This window comes from Epargyreus clarus, unplaced genomic scaffold, assembly GCF_041222505.1.
Source record: "Epargyreus clarus isolate Ecla_fem2 unplaced genomic scaffold, WU_Ecla_fem_2.2 ptg000003l, whole genome shotgun sequence".
NCBI lineage: Eukaryota > Metazoa > Arthropoda > Insecta > Lepidoptera > Hesperiidae > Epargyreus > Epargyreus clarus.
In genome coordinates this window covers 7840007-7852427 of record NW_027332211.1, presented here as the reverse complement: position 1 = coordinate 7852427, position 12421 = coordinate 7840007, and positions in this window count along the sequence as shown.

The window sequence follows — 12421 nt, the reverse complement described above, 5'->3', positions numbered from 1 at the left end:
AGACCGCCCGTAAAGTCAGTGAAACATCTGTCTTTCAGAAAACTCTTTGATTTGTGGCTTCTGAAGTAGCTATTGTATTTCTCGTAGCGTGTAATATAAAACAGATCCTGGCACTGATGTTGTAGAATACCTCATTCCGCTACTAATGTTGCAATTAGAACGAAAAATACCAGTGAAAGGATTTGTCTCGCGCTAATGAAGGCTGCTAAATAAAATTGTGCACAAGATTGTTCCGCTGAAATAAAATTCGAATTATCTCCTTTATTTCCGGTTTTGTTGTTTTGCTTCTTTTCTCGGTTTCGCGAAGAAATGTTTTTAGACGACGTAATGGGCATATAAATGATTTTAAATGTTTCTGGACTACCATTAGGAAGTGGAAATTCATGGATTGGGTTTCAGTTGGAAAAAAGATTCGGGAGTGAAAATTTGCCTAGTAAATTATTTCAATTGTTTAGGAATATAAAAAATATATATTGGATATTATTGGGATAAATACTATTTTGTAAGAATAAGGTTACAAAATTATATGTATGTTTAAAAATAATTAATGTCATTAGGACATAAAATCTTTGTAGGTCCTGAATATAGTAACATAAATATGTTTATTACCACGCTTTTATTAGCTTGGGTTGTATGTATGTATGTATGTAACGGAATCTTTGAACTCGATTTTTTCCCAAGTTAAACAGTCCGATTAATTTAAAATTTTGAACAATTATCAAAAACCGATGACACTACACGATTTTAATAATTTTAACCCATTCTCCTCATCAGGATCGTCAGGAATCAGGATTAACGGTTTTCGTTATGCGATTTTAGCGTGGTTTTTAGTTTTTAAACTATGTATATTATTTTTAATTACATATTAAATTATTTACAATATTAACTTAATATAAAATAGAAAAATCATAATAAAATGAAATACAATGGTATTAAATTTGTTATGTGTATTCAAAGATGGTTCTAATAAAAGCTTAAAGTATAAACAAAAAAAATATATGTAATTTATTAAATCACTTAACGACAAAAGTCGCAAAAAGACAACCAATATTAACCTATTAAAAAGTAACACGTAAGACGGCTTCGATAATTAATTAAGAGTGAGTTGGCCGCAAGCGAAGCTCTTTTGCTAAGAAAAATCTAATTACGTCTGCCGTCTAATTAGTCTGCCGTCTTAGCCATAAAGCTAAATAATTCCTACACAAGCTGCAATAACCCTTGAATGCTCATATGACATAGGTACAGTCAGCTCCAAAAGTATATGAACAGATTAAGGTTTCAAAAATACGAGTAGCTATACACGTAAGCGTTCATAAGTAGCTAAACACCCCTTTTTTTCGAGGGGGAAACCTTCAAAAGGTATCCGACGACGTGGGAGCGACGCCGGGTTATATGGGATTTTTATCGCACTAAAGCCCCCCCCGGTGGCCGTCCTCAACGCTTGTTGGAGAACTCCGGGATCTCCGACGGAACACAACCGGAGTCCTCCAAGCGCGATGCCCCGATCGGGCTCTGCCCTGGAGGAGCAGTTTTCGCTCCTATGCACCCAAAGTGTATAGGTATTTTTGGAATGTTGATCTGTTAATCTACTAATGAAGCTGACTGTACGCTCAGGTAAAATTTAACTGCCTACAAGATTGCCTTGGTCTTATCCTTACATTACGTATGTCTACGTCAAGGTAAATAGTGCACATTCTCATTCCTACGCATAATTGTTATTAGGTCTTGGATACTGAAGGCTCTTTACGACCTAGTATAAACTATATCGCCTCTTAAATATGCCGTGAAACAACTTGATATTATAATTTTCTACGTGTTATGTTGCTGTATGTAACTTAAGTTATTGTTTCTTATGTTAATCAGTTTAAAAGTTATTAACTCTATACTAAGGAACATAAACATTATTTTTATTGTAAATTATTCGAAGTAAATAACCGCATAAAAAAGAAAGAGTAACAAATTAGATAAAACGATCTTTGTGCGAAGTTGATTTCATTTCAACTCAACAATCAAATCGTAACGCAACTTACAGCATCACAACTACACTCGATGCAACGACACACGAAGCTTCAGCGGGGAGCTCTAAATGAAATTGATAATACTTCTATTCCGCCGAATAAACAGAAAACAAGTTGTTAGAAAACTGGAATGTAGTCAGTTAACGTTCCCGGCTGTCCCTGGGGATTGCGCGGACATGTCCCGTTCTCGCTGAGCTTCCCGTCTCGAAGACATTTCCACTGTTCTTTCCCCGGTTATACTCCCATACAACTGACGTATAATTTCGATACGATACTGGATTTAGAAGCGTACGGACGAAGTGATTGGGAATTTATTGTGAAATATGGGATGTTGTGTTCGACGCGGACTGTTTGTATCATTTATACGTTATCTGATATCTACGAGTTCTTTGTTTTCATTTAATATTGGTTAAGTTTAGAAGAAACAATAGATTAGTAAATGTACGTTCTTACTAATCTATGGCTTCTTAGTACAGTATTCAGATTTCAGAGCTTCGTTACAGGTAACTAGGATATATTAATTATATACTGTGCATTTTAAAATTACATTCCTAACAAACAATATTGTACCTTGCATTAATATTCAGTGTGCTCTTATCACTCTAAAACAGTCAGCATATAGACGCCTAAAAAATCCACACAATTGTTGTAACATGAATAAACTTTGTATCTAGGTACTTACCTAACTTTTAATTGTTCAAAGCCTGAAGGAAAGGGAATGTTTAACTTAGACAAGAACAAAAGTTTATCTTATTTTGCCAAAACAGAACGGCCAAGTAATGTGATGAGAAATGTTTTATAACGTGGATATTTTTAGGATTACAATACGTAAAGTAACATGTTACGCACAGCGATAACAAAACAACCTTTCTTTAACTCCTACACCTCAAATTCTTTCGAGATTACAAAGTTAGGCCCGCGTTTTTACAGGGAAAGTGGATTAAGATTTCCTCCATGTACCTACTATTTCACATTATGGTAGATCCGCATGATTTATAGGCCAACTTGGGAAACTTTCGCATGTCATCCGCAGATTCTCGGTAAAATTTTCTAAAGGAGGTTTAAACTTTTTTACGTTAGACGGATGACGTCGGCTAACCTCGTTATATTTTATGTAACATGCAAAAACTTGTGTAACTACGTTACGGTCTGTTTTATGAGATGTATTGCAACCTATTTGATTAGTTTATAACATTTTTTTAATTTGCCTACTGGTTAAAGTAAAATATAAATACAAATAAATTAATTTACCACGACTTTAACCGTTGTTCTGTCAAATATCTGCCTAGAATTTATCAAATTTTGATATTCGATAGACAAAATTTAAAATTTAAATGGATTGATGATGATTGATTAAATTGATGTTATTACGGGCGTAAATATTTCAAAAGGGCGTTAATTATTTTGGAAACCAAGTAAATAAAATAATTTGTTAGTTCATTTAAAATATATAAGTTCATGCCTAAAGTGGATAAAGACTTATTGTAAGTTTTCGCGATGACTTTTACACAATAAAATCATAACATATTATTAATTTCCTTTTTTGAACGTGGGTATATTATAGTGGATATCTGACGTAAACACGTAATTAGACATGTAGAGAAACAACAAATTAAAGACTAGCAGCTGTTATTTGACCGCTAATTGTCAGTGTGTCCCGAGAAAATAAATAGACTTCCAGCCAAGAGTATTTACTTTCTCACCGTTTAGTATGCAGTTTGCAATGGTCGGTGAGAAAACTAATGATATTTGTCGGGGTCCTGATTAATGGCGTCTGTCGCGAGGTCTGCTCGAGCGAGATGAGCCCAAGCAGCGTCTACAGCCCGTGAAATTAACTTTCGCTGCGTCGAAGCCCTGTCGATTTATTTTGGTAAGCGAAATATAGCGGATGGCGTGTCTATTTTTATTTATTTGACTTTCATTTTAAAGCTACGTTTCTTTTTTGTTGTATTTTTTGACTTCCTGTCGTCCTGGAATTGCTTCAGCATAGGTTAACGCTGATGTCGCCATTTTTAATCGTTAATTGTTTTTATTTTACATTCAGCATGACGGAACCTTAAGTCTGACACCTGGAGGGTTCTGGGTTCAATCCATTGCCGAGTAGATTTAAATAATAAAAAATCTACGACGTGGTGACTGACAGTCATCTTTATACTTGTCTAGACCGTCATCAAACAGAGAATCCTATTATAGAATTGAAAATAGATACAGTGTTTATTCATAGGTGTAGAAATACAATAATACACAGTATCAACTCAACTCAAAAAAGAGTTTGCCACATTTTTTAATTCTACCAATGAATAATTATTTAATTATAGATATTAATTATAATTACATAACATAAAATAAACACACAACGTACCTGCCGTGACCATACAATAAGTTAAAGGATATATCGCACGCAGATTGAACACAGATACATTTAATAGAATAGTAGAGACAGAGAATGCGGATCCCATGATCAATAATATTAGTGCATCCGAATGCCTCGCTGAGTGCGCGCAGACGTGAGTGCATTTTGTCGTCGCGGAAGCGGCCAACCGTGCTTTCATATCAACACGACTTGAGGCAGCCAGCATACGTACGACTCACACATACTTACATATATTGTGTAAATTCTATTTTTGGTCGAATGACAATCATATCCTGTCTGTAGTATAAAGCTTTTATTTGGCGGCTTATGGTTGTATACAGATAAACTACTACAATATTCTGATGAAATACAACGATTCTGATGAACATTTTGTACTTGTCTACTTGAGACTAGAAAAACCACCGATAACAAGTGAAGCTGTATTAATAAGTTTCAATTATATAATAGTAGTGTACGTGTTAATACATAACATAAGTACAACGAGAAATGAAGAAATGGGCTGATGATGAAAATCAACAAATAAAGCTAAATCATTCGCCTGATATTAAAAAAAAACACTCTTGTTACACACATTTTAATAAAAATATGTAAAGACAATCGTGTGCCGTTATGCCTGTATAGGGACCGCCTGAAACTGAACAGCTAAGCTTCTTCGCGCCAAAGATTTTTCTACCGGCTTTGAATATTGATGTAGAATAAACAAGGAACTGCGGGAACCACAATTAAAGCGCGAATTCGACGCGGTGTGCCCTACATAATGAACGACAAACATTGCGTATATATTTATATTGTTTCATAATATAGAAGTAGCAGACGAGGATGCAGTTCACCTGATGGTAAGTGGACTAAGCTGGAACGGCTCGGAAACGTATGTCTCCCTTACCTTAAACCACAAGAACACAGAACACAGCAGCGCTTAACACTGTTGTTACAAGGCGGTGGCGGTGGTGCCACCTAAATCGAACCACAAATATTGTGTATAGTTTAAATTTAAGAAAGTGTAGTTACATATATAGTAACACAATAGTTATGTATCTCAAATATAGTTATCTACCATAAGCTAATATGGTTGCTGTCGTTACCCAGTATACCGCATTACCATCAATCATACTATTTAACCGACTTCAAAAAGGAGGAGGTTATCAATTCGGCCGGTATCTTTTTTTTTTTTTTTTTTTTTTTTTTTTATGTATGTACAGCAATTACTCCGCCGTTAGTGGACCGATTTTAATAATTCTTTTTTTATTGTGTAGAGACGAGCTGCGAATTGGTCCCATTTAAATATGGTTAGGATCCATCGATTGGTTCTGGAGAAAAAGAGGGGAACTCCTCCACCCAAATATAACAGCCATAACTTCGCCATTTATGAACCTATTTTAATGCCTTTCATTTCGTGTGTGGACAATTGCTACAAGTTGGTCCCATTTAAATATGATGAGGATCAGAGTGGGTTCTGGAGACAAAATATGTAACTCCTCAACCGATGGGTATAATTGAGTTTTGTTTGAAGATATTTGGTGTAGGTTCTAATGAAATTGAAAAACCAGTTTATCTTTGACTATTTAAGGGTCTGATAATGTGGCTCGGAGTCAAAATATGTAACTCCTCAACCGATGGGAATAATTGAGTTGTGTTTGAAGATATTTGGTGTACGTTCTAATAAAATTACAAAGCCAGTTCATCATTGACTATTTAAGGGTCTGATAATGTGGCTCGGAGTCAAAATATGTAACTCCTCAACCTATGGGAATAATTGAGTTGTGTTTGAAGATATTTGGTGTAGGTTCTAATGAAATTACAAAGCCAGTTCATCATTGACTATTTAAGGGTCTGCTAATGTGGCTCGGAGTCAAAATATGTAACTCCTCAACCGATGGGAATAATTGAGTTGTGTTTGAAGATATTTGCTGTAGGTTCTAATGAAATTGCGAAGCCAGTTTATCATTGACTATTTGAGGATCTGATAATATGGCTCGGAGACAAAATATGTAACTCCTCAACCGATGGGAATAATTGAGTTGTGTTTGAAGATATTTGCTGTAGGTTCTAATGAAATTGAAAAACCAGTTTATCTTTGACTATTTAAGGGTCTGATAATGTGGCTCGGAGTCAAAATATGTAACTCCTCAACCGATGGGAATAATTGAGTTGTGTTTGAAGAATGTTGCTGTAGGTTCTAATGAAATTGCGAAGCCAGTTCATCATTTACTATTTAGTTAGGTTAGGTTGGAACATATAAGACAATATAAAACTAAGCGAGCAGGGCGCGGTAGCGCCCTGCGAGCGGGCGGTTCCAATCAATGTAAATTCAGACCTTACTTTCATTCATGATCACGTTTATACAATTTTATATTGTATTAATGTAAAAGTTAGTATGTCATCACTAAAAAGGGTGAAAAAAAATTTTTAACAAAAAATACAACCGACTTCTATGTCACTACAAAGTAAAAAATAATTCAAATAAATGTTGGTTTAGTACATATTTCTGAAGTCGGCGCTCAAGATATTTCGTTGGATAACGATGTAAACAGCGTGTCTAATATGTGTGCGTGTCTAAGTCGGCGCTCAATATATTTAGTTGGATAACGATGTAAACAGCGTGTCTAATATGAGCGCCGACTTCAGAAATATGTACTAAACCAACATTTATTTGAATTATTTTTTACTTTGTAGTGACATAGAAGTCGGTTGTATTTTTTGTTAAAAATTTTTTTAGTCACTGTAGTGCGGCGTTTCAAAATCTTGTTTAAGCTAGATAGATTTATAAATTAGAACTCGAATCGTAATAACTAAGAACTCACTGCTCAGGAGTAACAAAAGAACTATTTAAAAAGTAGGTTTCTTTAGAACATTAGTAAGGTGTCACTAAGGATAAATATGCTTAAGGAGACTTACGCACTGCAATATTATTTCTCAGTCACTTTATAAAAGGAAAAATAAAAACACTGTAAATTCAATAAGATATTCTTAACTTAATATGTATTCGAGATACGTAATTGAAATAACAAAATTTCTCAGTGGTTTTTCAAGAAAACGGTCATTGGCCCGGAGCGGTTTCGACAACAGTGCGAAGCTTTCAGAGCTTTTACCCCTCTTCAGTACGATAACTGGAAATTCGAGATAAAAGCCTTTTTATAACAATATTTGAATTCGTCTCAAACCTTTCTGGTTAAGTTATAATAATCCGCGAACCGTAATCCAAATGCGTTCAGCCCTTAAAGGGACATCATGATCATTTTTGGATAAATATATTTTCCTCGAGATGACATTAGTTGCGAGTAATATCTAAACTTTTGTATGATAAATATCGGGATACTTGAAGAGTTTGTACAGGAACCTTTTATCCCATTCAGTGCCAGTTTGAATAGGTCCGTTTATTGAGTTTTCAATGTTTGCCCTTTGTTTTATTTGACGTACAGCATTATTTATGTTACATTCATACTCAAAACAATATCCTTAACATTGTTCCGAGCATTCATACAGCGGGAAGAACAAATAAGGGCTCGAACACAAAACTGCGATGCGACGCGATGCGAATTCGCAACGCAGAAAATTGCGATGCGAATTGCTGCGATGCGATATCGTGCGGCGTAGCGTCTCTCAGGGTGACCAACAACAACAACCACTGTGCGATGCGAATCAATTCGCAAGTTCTTGCGATGCGTCGAGGAAGCTCGCAGATTTTTGCGATGCGACGTCGCATCGCAGTTTTGTGTACGAACCCTAAAACACGGAGATGATACTTCGATATCGACACGATATATATGATACGATCGATACTAATTATAGTGATGTGATATGATTATAGTGATGTGATATTATTATAGTGATGTGATATGATTGCCTTGTGTAATATTGTATGTTGTTCCATTAACGACTCCTTAGTCGTTACTACCATGCCTGAAGTTTAAATAAGAGCTATTTAACATAATAACGAAAACAGCTAACAGAATATATTTTTTAAATTGTAATTGATTTGTTATACACATAGACTATGTATACAAATTACTGGACATAAAACGTAAATTAATCTTTACTAAAAACACAAACTTTAATGCTCAAAGAATTACCGCAGCGTAATAAAGTTTAGAGCATTTTTGAGATAAAAACTTAAGGAAACACATGTAACCTGCTTACATTTTATATGGACGTATCTTACAAAAATTCCCGGTAATCGCCTAAAATAAATTACGAAGGTATACGGAGCTACGCGCTCATAAGCTGTTATATTACACCTGAACAAGCGCTAATGGGCCGGATTACGTGTTCATGCAATAAAATATAATTAATTTATTTTAATTAATTGAAATTTCTTAAATATAACATGAAAAGGTTTATACAGTATTTTGAAATTAATGTACTGTTTAAAGTCCCAAAACATTAGTCACTTTGTGAGTGTTATTTCACTGAATAATTGATAGAGAACGCACTTTAATAACTTTTTTTAAGAATACTAGGCAGGTAGGTTTTCTTCAGGGCATGTAAGTGTTTATTTTCCGTCACCGTTAAACCAAGTGTTAATTAACTTCTAATAAGTATGTAGCTTTGAAAATCAGAGGTACACGCGAACTGGAACCTCGGATCCCCCGGTTAACAGGCACTTTACTTACAGTCAGTCTTACAGGCAGTCTTTTGGAACTAATCCGACATATTGTACTACTAAGTTTAGGTTAGTACACTAAGATACAGGTTAGTACACTAAGATACAGGTTAGTACACTAAGATACAATTGTGAATTAGATACTTCAATTTTTCAGAAATTAGTATAACGAAGATACCGTGTGAGTCAAAAGAGGAACAGCGCAACTACTCGTACATCATCAGTTTCGTAAATTGATAACACAAAACAGATTAAAAAGTTACCACAATTAAATCCTCCACGGTTCACAGCGGTAATTACATTGGATTTCAGAGCAGTATTACCATAATATTGTGACTGACTATTACATCGGGTTTACCGCTAACATTTATTACATGTCGGCTTTGTTTTAGTGAGCTTAAATTATTTTGATGTAAGCATACATTAATTTTCTTGATGTAGCAAATATTTACTGTTTAAATGAAACAATCTCAGCCTGATTCAATTTACTCTGCAAATAGTTGGCATTAAGGCACACGTTTATTTATCCGATGTGTATTTAGAATCCATCTGTCGGTATGTTTGTTGAAAGTACTTGAGCTCGTATTAGTCCAAGCTCTGTAGGCTCTGTGGGTATGTAAACAAATAGATTTGTTTTCCTGTTAGTGTTTGTTATTATCAAAGATAATCAACTTACACGAGTTTTGAACAAATTAATGTTAAGATGTTACTGTTTTGTACAATCCGTTATCGATCTAAGTTTACTGTATTTTTTCTTACTCCATAAAACGATAAAGTGTAAGTAGTAAAAAAGCGTAGACTCATAGAATGAAAATTGACATAAGGCAAATTTAACATACAAATAGGCAAATGAAAATAATAATCAGACAAACCAGTTAATAATAAGACAAACAGAATAATAATTTGAAAATAATCTTTAAGATGCATACCTCATCAAACCAAAAACCCCGTTACGCAGACACGAAACTCTAGCACTCAATATCAACCAACAAAATAATCTAAAATACCGTTCCTTTTCTTTCAAGCACAAATATATATGAGACTTTACACAACAAACGTAAAACTTTCATCCGTATTATTTGTCGTGGAACCTGAAATACTACGCTGAGAAATTGCTCCAATGTTACCTTGTGGATTAAGGACTCGAGTGTTATATGTGCTCTACTATATTCCAAGGTAAGGGTCCTCACATATGAGAAGGTACTGTGATATTTTATCTTAATATTGTGTTCACTAAAAATAACATGCGCTCTTGTTGATTGCACTACCAAGTGAGAAGTTGCAAATGAGAAAGGGTTAAGTCATATTGCACCACGCTGGCTGCGAATAAGAATAGACTTCACGCACGTCTGACTGTTTTCTATAGAAATATCATGTTGTCATGCGATTACGTTCTTGCAATGTTCAACTTGTATTTCCTCGGTAACCTAGTGACTATCGTTAACAATTGATATTTTCTAATAAGTACTTTTTTGGATTTGTGTGAATCTTACACCACAAGGTTGCATACATACAAAGTGTATATCTATCTGAGAATTAAGACATACTAAAAGACGATAAGATTTTGTTTTACTTAACTTTTATTATTGATTTTGTTCTAAAGGTGGTAGCTTTAGCTTTAGCTTAGGTAATGCTTTGTGGTTCAACTCCGACGGCGCTACCGCCACACCTATTTCTGCCTATTAACAGTAGTGTCAGGCGTTGCTGTGTTCTGGTTTGAAGGGTGTGGTAAGGGAGACATACTTTTCCGAAGCGTTCCAGCTTAGTCGGCAGGAGTAGCGGCGCATCTGTGACCGACCTCATGTAGGAATATCTAATCCTATCTGGGCTTAATTGAATATGTCCATGGGCGGCAGTAACAACTTACCATCAGGTGGACTGCAAGCTTGTCTGCTACTCCTGAATCATAAATAAAACAAAATAAAACTTATTTTTTATTAAAATAATATAACTCTTACTTTAATCGTCACCAGCAGTGATGTATTTGGATATAATCGCTTTTTATAAGACATTTGCTATTCCAATTTCATAACAAATCCGGGTCATAAATTCGAAGATTATATAAGTTAATATAATAAAATAAAATGGTTTCTCAGTTAATCTAATCATTAATTCTGCAGTAGGTTTAATATAATTATGCGGTAAGCAGGGGTTCGAAACCAATAATTACCCGACTGTAGTCAAGAACGGAGTTAAATGCAGGCGTGCAAAACAATTTAGAGGAAAAATTTAAATTTAATAGGGTTTTTCATTTTATTTATTGGATACATTTTTAGAACGTTTTGTGTTTTTTATTGAGGGTATTTGTATTTTAATATTTATTTATGAATATGATTTTGGTAAAATTGCAGCCAATTAATATTTTACTAATCATAATCGCACTGAAATAACTCCAATATAGGTATAAAATATACAAAGACAAATATTTTTTAACATTAAATTAATAATCGATATGTGGGATCTCAATAACTTATTCGTAATGAGTTTTTATTTTATTTGAACCTTAATTTCTACATTTTTGATTATAAAATATAAAGATACATTTCGTTTTTCAATGTAATTAATGTTAATTTTAATAAACAATTAATACAATTAACATTTGAAGGTGGTAGATCCATTTGTGGTTCGACTCCGGCGGCACCAGCGCCACACCTATTTCTGCCTAATAGCAGCAGTGTTGGGCGCTGCTGTGTTCCGGTTTGAAGGGTGGGGTAGGGGAGACAGGCTTTTCCGAGGCGTTCCAGCTTGGTCCTCAGGGGTGGTGGCGCATCTGAGGCCGACCTCAGGTGGGAATATCTAATCCTATCTTGGGTTGATTACAGATGTTAATGGGCGGCAGTAGCCACTTACCATCAGGTGGACTGCATGCTCGTCTGCTATACCTATATTATAAAAAAAATACAGGCATTCCTAAAGTAACAAATGTCTTTTATGAAAACAAATTCTTCAGCCATAGCTCCTTTAACCCTTATATCTTGTAACTGAAGTGTTCTAATTTATACTTAAGTTTAGAGTTTACAGGCTCAAAGTGATTCCATGTACGGCGTTACAAAGACGTCTTGTATCTAAGCTTTGAGGCAGAATCTCAGACTTGTATTAAGAGGCATCTTACACGGCTGTTACTCCTAATATAATTACGTAACAGGGAATTAATCTTCAGTACTGTTTATCATATGTATGACAGCTTTATTAAGGCTTAGGGTACACTTAGGGCCCTTTCTAGGATACTTCAATGTTAATGTATATATAAAATATACAAACCATGTTGCTTTTAATTATCTTATGATATTTAAGTATATTTTAACAATAACTTATAGGTACAGAATGAAAAGGCTTAAATTTCTCTAATCGCCTTCTACGAAAGAATGACTTCTCAACTGTCAATGGAGATGTAATTTGAAATTACACATGTTTTACACAACGATATAC